Source organism: Pteropus vampyrus, unplaced genomic scaffold (assembly GCF_000151845.1).
Source record: "Pteropus vampyrus isolate Shadow unplaced genomic scaffold, Pvam_2.0 Scaffold14, whole genome shotgun sequence".
In the NCBI taxonomy this organism is placed as follows: Eukaryota; Metazoa; Chordata; class Mammalia; order Chiroptera; family Pteropodidae; genus Pteropus; species Pteropus vampyrus.
In genome coordinates, this window is record NW_011888795.1 from 3056807 (window position 1) to 3066535 (window position 9729).

General features: G+C 38.1%; 1 protein-coding gene and 1 pseudogene across 2 annotated transcripts in view; one reads left to right on the forward strand and one right to left on the reverse strand.

Moving 5' to 3' along the window:
* Nucleotides 1-9729, forward strand: part of FGF12 (fibroblast growth factor 12) — a 521626-nt gene that overhangs the window by 250700 nt on the left and 261197 nt on the right. The gene's annotated exons all lie outside the window — the stretch shown is intronic.
* LOC111734507 lies at nucleotides 8894-9012 on the reverse strand (annotated as a pseudogene).

Here is a 9729-nt window from a genome sequence, read left to right on the forward strand (position 1 = left end):
GAGGATGTCTTCTTATAAATTAACTGTGTAAGTTTTCTGGGAGGCTTAAAATAAGCCCTTTGTGACACTTTTTGCCTTCTGAAATACACTTAACAAATGATAAGTGCAAGCCTCAGGTTGCGGATAGGCAGACAAACAAGACATACTCATAGCCTTCAATGATCTTAACATCTGGAAGAGAGGTGAAATCATGAACCATTATTATAATGTTAGAGGAATCATGGACCATTATTATAGTGTTAGAAAGCACAAGGCTAAAATCATATCCAGTTAGAATTAGAGATGCTTTCATAGTACATTTGAGATTGTTTGTTGGTTGGTTGTTTTTTTAATGTTAAGAGCACGCCAGTGGGTGAAAATGAATAAAATATTATCCTCCAGCGTGAGGTGCCTAAGGGATAACCTGGAAAGTATGTCCAGAGGCAGTTGGAAACGAGAGACTAAATCTAAGGATAATGGTAGGTGCTTGAGAAAAAATATTGCATTCATCACTAGAGAAAGTATTTTTTTAGTCAATTGATGTGATATGACTTCCACAGGAGAACAGAATTTAGAGAGTACATTTATTCAATGAAAAAAAGAAAAGGAGAGACAGGTAATGGAGCTGAACAGGAGAGTGGCAGAGAGTAGGAGGCAGTGCCTGAAGCTCAAAGAAGCTGGAGATTTTAAGTAGAGGTGTTATTCAGTAATGTTTCCAGATTATAGGAGGCTGAAGTAAATTTGGAATGGGGGTTACTAGCCAATATTCTCCCATTCTCATAAACTTCATTGGCTTTTTATTAAAACTGCCTCAAGGACAACTTGCCCTTTTTAAAGTAGCATATTTCTCTCATCACCTAGTATGTCATGGATGACTTTTAATAACAACAATGGTATTTCTGTTTTCCTAATTGAGACTGGGATTGTCAGTGTTTTATTGTAATCTTTGCAGCTCTATTAGCCTCTTCCTCTAGTCACTAGCCTCCTTAATAACTACTATTTCCTCCTTCCTTTCCCAGAGAGTTCTTCCTCCTTCCCTCTGCTTACTTAATTGTGACCCTTTTTCTCAGCATCTCTTGCTGCAAGGACCTGCTAATGAATCTGAGATGTATGCTACAAAGATGCAATTCAGATTATATCACTCTCATTCTTAAAAACCTTCATAGCTTCGCATTTTTAAAGAGAAAAGCCTGAGCATCCTGCCATATCATGGAATGAGTACTCGAGGAATGTGTTTTGAATAAATAAGTTAACAAATTAATCTTTGTGTCCTTCAGCACCTACCCAGTTCATGGTGTGTCCCCATCCTTGTGTTCTCCAGCACCCAATACAGTGTCAGGGTCACAGCACCTTGTATGTAGTCAGTGATCAAAAATTATGGGCTTCATTTTAGTCTTCTCTGGGAGATGTCATCCTAAGCATAATGTTACCTAGAAGTTTGAACCTATAGGGAAAGAAATCATTAATTGGGCAGGGTGCTTAGAAACAGAAGCAAACTTAAAAGTGTCTTATAAGGGCAGTGATTTGGGGAAAGTAACGTTATCTAAGCTAACCCAGTGACTCAGCCTAACCTGGCTGCACATTAGTACGCCTGGGGAGCTTCTTAACCCTACCAATGTCAGAGCCTCGTCCCAGGCTAATTAGCTCAGTTTATAATCATGCCTTTTAACAGGGATTCTTCAAGTTTGGGCCCCACCGCAGTAACATTAGCATCACCTCTGACCTCATTAGAACTACAGACTCTCGGCCCCGCCCCACATCTTCTGAATGGGAAATCCAGAAGCGAGGCCTAGCAATCTGTTTTAATAGGACTTCCAGGTGATTCTGATGTGTGAAAGTCTGAGAGCCATTGATTTTCAGCACAAAACTCCGACTCAAGCCCACTGTATTCCAAGGAGCAAAGCTAGACACAGAAGAAGATATTTCTCTCTGGCACCTCACTACAACATCTTGGGCCAGGGGCTTCTACCCCGTATCAGTTTACGTTGGATTACCACCTAGAATGATAGTGTGCTTCTTGAAGATGGAACTATGACTATGTCATCCTGGGGTCATGCTCTTCTCTTTCCCTCAGTACCCCAGCACTCAGCACCGGGCCTGGCATGGAGTAGGTGATCAGTAAGGGTGAGAAAAAAACTTTGAGGATTACTTGGGCCAACTGAAAGAAGTAGATGCATTAGTTGTAGTGTGCTGTTTTCCTTAAGTTATATTGTTTTTAAAATACTCTTTAAAATAAATATTCTTTTTATAAACACCAGGGAATTATGAAACTCAGTCAAGCAAATGTTATTTATCATTCGTGGTTCTGAACTCATGACGAAGAGGTTTAGCTTGGTAGCACATTGAACAGAACAAGGAGAAGGATTGCTTATTTTGATTAATGCTTGGTACATGTCCGCAGCAAAAGCCATTGCTTATTTCACTCTTCAGAGTGTCTTGCCTTTTAAAAAGCAGAATTTCTGAGATGTAAAGACCTAAAGAAGTAACTAGGTAAGCTTCTTTCCTTTATAGACAAGGAAAAGAAGGCTCAGAGGCTCACACACAGTCCCCTAACTGAGCAATGTTGTTCCGCGACCAGAACTTGATTTTCCGGTACTTCATCTGTCACACCAAAATGATGTTCTGACTTCTTCAAACTTGCAAGTGGAGGAGACCCCTGAGCCTGGGGATTAAAACAGTGAGAAACTCTGGGAGTAGGGAGCCAGAAAGCCAGGATTCTCTCGAAGACTTCTACTAAGATTTCCTGTCTCTTGTAGGTGACTTTCAATTTCAGAATTGAAATCCTTACTGTTTTTCCTTTAAAAAGAATTAAAAATTTATTCTTCGTTTAGCATTCAAAGAAATCAAGCTATTTTTTAAAAACTGCTATTACTCTAAATGAGAAAGAGAGATCTGAGATAATTCCAGGATATCGCGCACCCTTCCCCCTCCCCGCCCCCACCTCATAGCTTTGAATGTTTTCTCTTCTGATGCTTTCAGTTGGTGGTTTAAAGATAAAAGCATAGATTATAGAACTTTGAAACAGCTATAGAATTCCTTATCCCATTGAGGAGACTGAGACCAAGAGAGGAATAGGAGTTATCTGAAATGTTATAGGTAGAGTAATTGTGGGAATGAGACATAGAGCCATTTCTCCTAATTTTTTCTTCAGAGTTCTTTGGACTCTTCAGTGGCTAAGGTATCACCACTGGGAGATTTGTTCACAGATATGACAAGCAATTGGATTAAAGAGTGCTTCTGTCTCACTAAAAGGAAAGAGTTAGTTTATCATTCTGAGTTAGTTTATCCTCCTACTTTTGACATCCTGATAATGGAGGTTTTAACTAGCATATTCTGGTCTGGGGGAAAAAGCCTTGAGATGGGCTTTCCAGTTACTGCTGAGTCACAATAATTTTGGGGGCAACACTGACTGCTGTTCATGGTCTCTAAAATCAACTCAACAACTCATTCTTTATTCCTTTGGACTATAGTTGTAATCAAGTAGAACAAAATAAGAACTCAAAAAAAGTCAACTCCACATTAAGATCGAATCCCAGAACACTTGCTTCCTTTGCTGCCAAACACGCACATGCATACATATGCACACCCGCATGGGTATATGCACATGTACACATGCAAACACATGCATGGTCACAGCCTTCCTCCTGTGCCAGGCAGTACATGTAGCATGCTGGGGAGGAGTGTGAAAACTGGGTTCAGGCTGCCCAAATTCAATTCCACTTCCACCGTCTACTAGCTATGAGACTTTGGGAAGTTATTTAATCTTCCCATGCCTTATCTTCCTCCTTCCACGGAAAGCTTCATTTGTCTCACATTTTTCAAGGTAAAGCTGATGTCCTCTACTTTCACTGATCAGAAGCTAATCGAGCTTCAGCTTCATAGGTGTTTTTGTAAATTTGCAAAAGGAAGATGTTTTGACTATGCTTGGTTAGGGTTGGTAGTGTTTCCCTCTCAGTCACCTCCTTTACTTCTCTTTTCCTGTTGAATGACAGTGATGTTGCCATTGTCATTTTGGGGATTTGGTTAAGAGGAAGTTAAGTTGGGGATACATTTAATTTCAGTTCAGTAGATTATCATTATGTTTACAGTCTCTTCCGAGTAAATCATTGTCAGGAACACTCCAGTTGCCCATTCTGCAGACTGGGCGTCATGACACAAAAGTCCAGAAGTTGTATTATGAACTTACCCGCTGCGGAGGTGAAATGTACAGAAGTTAGTCTGTGGAAAATTCTTCTAAATTTTATAGCTCGTATGTGATAGAAATTGTTTGTCTTTAAATTAAATTTGACAATAATCCTAACTATTTATATGACATTAACAATAATGAATGGCAAATCTGAATTAAACATTTGTTAACTTTTAATAATTAGAAATAAGTAAACCAATCAAATTAAAGACAAGATTGAGTCATATATTTTCTCTACAGAAAATATGGCAAAGTTGTTAGATGAAGAGACAATGAAAGCATATACAGACAAAATTTTTAAGAAATAACTATTAAAGTTGTGTCTGGATGTTGAAATGTTTATGTATTTGTAATTTTTAAAAAAATGTAATTTGGTCTGATTTATTTTTTATTTTAAATTAATATTTACCTGGTAAGTAATTTTGTATTGGCTCCAAATTGCATAAATTCAGGCTACGCAAAAGCTGGCTATGTTCCTGTAACTGACTATCTGCGAGAGATTGAAGAAGATATTTCTGGGCCTCTTTATTTCCATGTATACAATGAAAATAGGACAAGATTACTCCTAAGCATTTCTAAGGGATCCTTCTCACTCTGAAGTTGTGTGATTCTGTTTTCTCTTCACATGACTGGTGTGCGGGGTCCCCAGGTTGTCCTGGAAAATAATATAAGAATGATGAATCAATGCCTTTTCTAGGAATTCCTTGAGTAGAACATATGGGGAGCTTGATGACAGCGGGATTCTCCAGTGTTTGGTGATCTAAAGGGTACCATTCCTGAGAATCGGGTGGGTGATCAGAGTATTTCTAAAATGATTTGATATCTTTAGGAATTTAAAAAATCCTGCAGACCACTCAGCTCATTTTATTTAGGGAAGGTATGTTAGTTTTCTCATGTTGCATAACAAATCATAATACACTTATTGGTTAAAACAATATATGCTTATTATGTTTTTGTGGGTCAGGAATCTTGCCTTGGCTTAGCTGGGTTCTCTGCTCAGGGCTTCATAAGGCTGTAGTCACTGCATCTGTGGTTCTCTTCCAGAGTTACTCAGATTCTTGTCAGAATTCAGTTCCTTGAGGTTGTAGGACTGAGGCTTCATTTTCTGCTGGCTGCCAGCCAAGACCACTCTTCTGTGCTCTGGGCTGCCCTCAGGATCCTATGATGTGGCCATCTCCATAGGCAGTTCACAGTATGGCAGTTGCTTCCTCAAGACCAACAGGTGGTTCTCCTTCTCCTGCTAACGAGGAATGCAGTGGTCCCCAACCTTTCTGGTACCAGGGACTGGTGCACCTATAAGGATCTAATGCCTGATGATCTGAGGTGGAGCTGAGGCAGTGATACTAGTGCTAGGGAGCGGCTGCAAATACAGATGGAGCTTTCTTAGCTCACCTGCTGCTCACATCCTGCTGTGCGGCTTGGTGCCTAACAGGCCATGGGCATGGGGTTAGGGTCCGCTGTTATATAGCATAACCTAATCCAGGGAGTGACTATTCCATCATATTCAAAGTCCCACTCATGCTCAAGTGGAGTGAATTATACACAGAGGACGGGTGGAGCCATCTTAGAATTCTGTCTACCACAGAAAGACAAGGGCATATTTTTTTGTGCACCAACAATGTACTACTCTATGTTCTTTTAATTCTCAGAATAATTCTGTGAGACAGGTATGGTTATCTCATTTTTCATAATAAAGATATTAAGACTTGAGAAATCAAGTAATTTGCCCTGACTCAAAGAGGCAGAGTGTGGATTTGAATCCAAGTCTATTTGACTTAAAAGTCTGAGGTCTTTGCAACATACCCATGGCCTCAGGAATTGACTGCCTGTCTGCACAGAAGGGCATTTTATGGCCTCTGAGCACATCAGCTCACGTGGAATATAGTTATTTTGTGATGTGTCCTGCCTCTCTTAGGGGCCAGAGCTTCATAAATATAAGATGTGTGTATTAATTAATTAATGCAGCATATAATGCACAGTTTAAATGTTAAGCACCTCACCACCGCCTTCCCAGAGTTTTAAGTTGTCCGACTTTTGATTTTCAGTTTAATTTAGCAGATATTTCTTGAGCCTTCTATGTGAAAAGCAGTAGGGGAAATAAAAGTTAATCAGGAACATTGTAGACAATCATTTTTATAAAAATCATCATGGCAGAGGGCGCAGAGCACTAAAGACAGTCTGGAGACATGTGCTCAAGTGCCTTCATTCACCAATCACTTCAGTTTTCTAACCTTCAGTTTCTCCTGTCTGTAAAATTTGTCTCGGAAGGACACTCGTGAGGCTCAAATGAAATGAGATTTACGAGACAACATATTATAAACTGTAAATGATTACAACCCAGGTTTTATAGGCTATCCCATATATTGTATTCAAGGTACTGTAGAAGTTCAAGGAAAGTAATGATTCTCCTTGACTGGGAGATTTGGGAGGTTCTTGTTGAGGTTGAATTGAGGTTGGGCCTCATTTTCATACCTGAAGACCCTTTACAGAAAGTAGGGCTTAGATAGGGTGGAGGAAATGCTTGCCATTTAATTTAACAATATCAAGGGAAATATCTCTGGATATTGAGTCATTTTCACTGTACTGCAAACCTGTGTTTCATATGCATCCATGATTCATTTAATAACTTAAAATTCATCAGGCGCCTTGCTGTAATTATGGTGATAATCACTTAAGTGACTTGCGATTTGGGACCTCCCCCTCAACATTTCCAAGAAGTTTTTAAATTTCCACGCTCATGTTATTTTTCAAAGTAGATTTTAAAATCATTTACTTCTAAATATCTTGTCTACTAAAAGAAACAAACAAAATGTCTTTCCTTTTGAATAACACAAATGATGATAGAACCTATATCCATGCAAGTTAGCGAATGTATTAATGTATGAGCAAAATAAAAGAAACAAGCAAACAAATAAGACCCAGAATTGGCTTCATTTTCTTTTGTTTAAGCAGGGAGAGTTAAAGCACACTATTAGAGATTTTAGGTATATTTCATTATATGTATATTATTGTAATGTGAACATTTATATATACAGGTATATCTCTATCTCTGTCTGTCTACACACACACACACACACACACACACACACACACACGTGTTTTTTTCCTCCCTGGAGGTATTAGGAAAGACTTCTTGGAGGTAGTGGGTTTTGGAAAAAGTGAGTAGTGTGATCTGAATGGGCAGAAAGGAAGGAGAGGCTGTCCAGGGAGGGGGGACTAACATAAGCAAGGTTATGCATTAGCGGGAGGATGCTGTCTGCCAAGGAGGAAAAGATAATGGGGCATTCCTGAACAAAGGATTGTGGACAAAAGATGATTCAGAGCTTTATAGGTTAAAGCTCTTCATCCATCATCTCATAACAACCTTAGCAGGATAGCAGGGGACATGTTCTTGTTCCCCGTTAACAGGTAAGGCAACACATGATAATTAGGGTGATGGTAACTTGCCACATGAAGAAGGGTTCTTTACTCTTCTGGTTCTTTGCCCTTTTTACATCTCATTGTTCTGATTGTGGAAAGCTGGATGTTATCCAGAAGGAAATTATATTTTTTTGAGTGCAAAAGTGGTGTGACAAAAACAGGATTTTAGGAATATTGCCTAATAGAGAAGGAAGTCTGGTAAAAAGAATGTAAATACCACAAGGATAGGGCTACTCACTTTTGTTCACAGCTTTATTCTTGGTGCCTAATGTGCTGCTTGTCTTGAGGTGGTCAGAAAATATGTGTTGAATAAATGAGTCAATAAAATATAAGAGATAGAGTTAAGGTGGTCCAACAGGAATCCATTGTAATAATGAAAATGTATTTTCTGGTGGTGACATCGATCTTTGCAGCATCCTACTGTGGATTCCTAAGAATTAAACTTTTTTGCTGATATTTTTTACCTCTAACAATATGTCTTCACTTTCTGATACCTCATAAAGATGGGAATCTTGACCCTCTATTCATTAATACTATTGCTTGTCATATTTTGATTAGAATGGACATTCTTAAAATGCCATGAAAAAATGCACAAAAGAGATAAGTATTTTAACCAAAATTCAAACAATTAATATTGAGTAATTTACTCAGTATTTCCACTGATATGGACCACATGGCATCCCTCTCACAAACCAGTCACTTCCATGCTCATTTGTTCATAAGCTTTTTTGGTAGTAACCCATTCTCCACTTCCACACTATTATCTGTTCATTAAAGTCTTATTTCTTCATTAAAAACAACGTTTTTTGAAAAGGAGTTTCTGGTTATAATTTTAAAATGTTTTCATTAGGAAAATATAAAGCACATCTAAATATTTCATAAATTTACCAAATAGAGATAAGGACTGTGATATATGCTGTTTGTACATTTATTCTTTATATATTTATGTTTGTATTTCCTACATACACATACATAAAACACATATATTTCCTATATGTAAATTCAAATACAAATGCTCAAAAGTAGATATGTATGTGCAATATGCAATATAAAATAAAATTGAGATCATATAGAAAATTTTGCATTCTACATTTTCTCTTAACTATATTTTATTTCTTTATTTGATTTGATAATGTAGTTTTTAAAGATTGCTCCATGTTTCATTGTATGTATAGCAAACTTTTTAACTTATACTTTTATTTATATTTTTTTATTTTCATTTTTTAGGTGAGGCAATCCTTGGTTGACCTCACAGATTGCAAGGACCTTGTCAGCTTAAAATACTTTATTTTTTGTTTTTTTTTTTTACACCTACAGCACCTGATTTTCCTAGGTGGTCTCCTATCCAAGTATTAACCAGGCCTGACCCTGCTTAGCTTCCGAGATCAGATGGGATCAGGCTTGTTCAGGGTGGCATGGCTGTAGACTAACTTATACTTTTAATAAGATATTTATTTCAGTACCTTTTCGCAGCATCTCTGACATATTCGAAATTATCTTCTAAAATGATCAAACCCATCTTACCTCTTACCTACCATTGATGCCTAATTACACCTAGCTAATTCTGATCTTGCCTTTAGAAAACATGAGCTGTGTAGAGCTCGTTTTAAATTGTGTTTTTTAGAATGTGTCTTATTCTTTAAGGTCTGGATTTATTGTTCTCCCTTTGTCCATTTGAATCAAGATTCTCATAGCACTTTGAACAAGATTGTATTTGTTTGTTCTGCCTTGTACTACAATTATTTACTAAGTTCTTTTATCTCCATTAGACTTGCAAGTACTTGAAGGCAAAGGTTCGCATTCATTTTTATATCTCTGTTTGCACTTAGAGCAGGGCCTAGAGCAGAGTTGGTGTCAGTAAACACTGAGAATTGGTTGCTGAAGTAAGTCCTCTGAAAAATGGGAACTAAGGGTAGAGGCCACAGTCAGGCAGACCTGATTTACCGACACTACCCAGGTGAGTATTGATGGAATCCTGAATGAGGGGGTAGCAGTAGCAACAGAAAGGAGGCAATGAAGAGACATTGTGGGGATAACATTGAGCAGAGTATGTCTGTGGGCATGTGTGTGTGTTCTGCTTGGGGTATGTGAAAGAGACGTGTGCTCCGTGTTCATTTTCAATGCGCAGGTGCAGGTTAATGCTG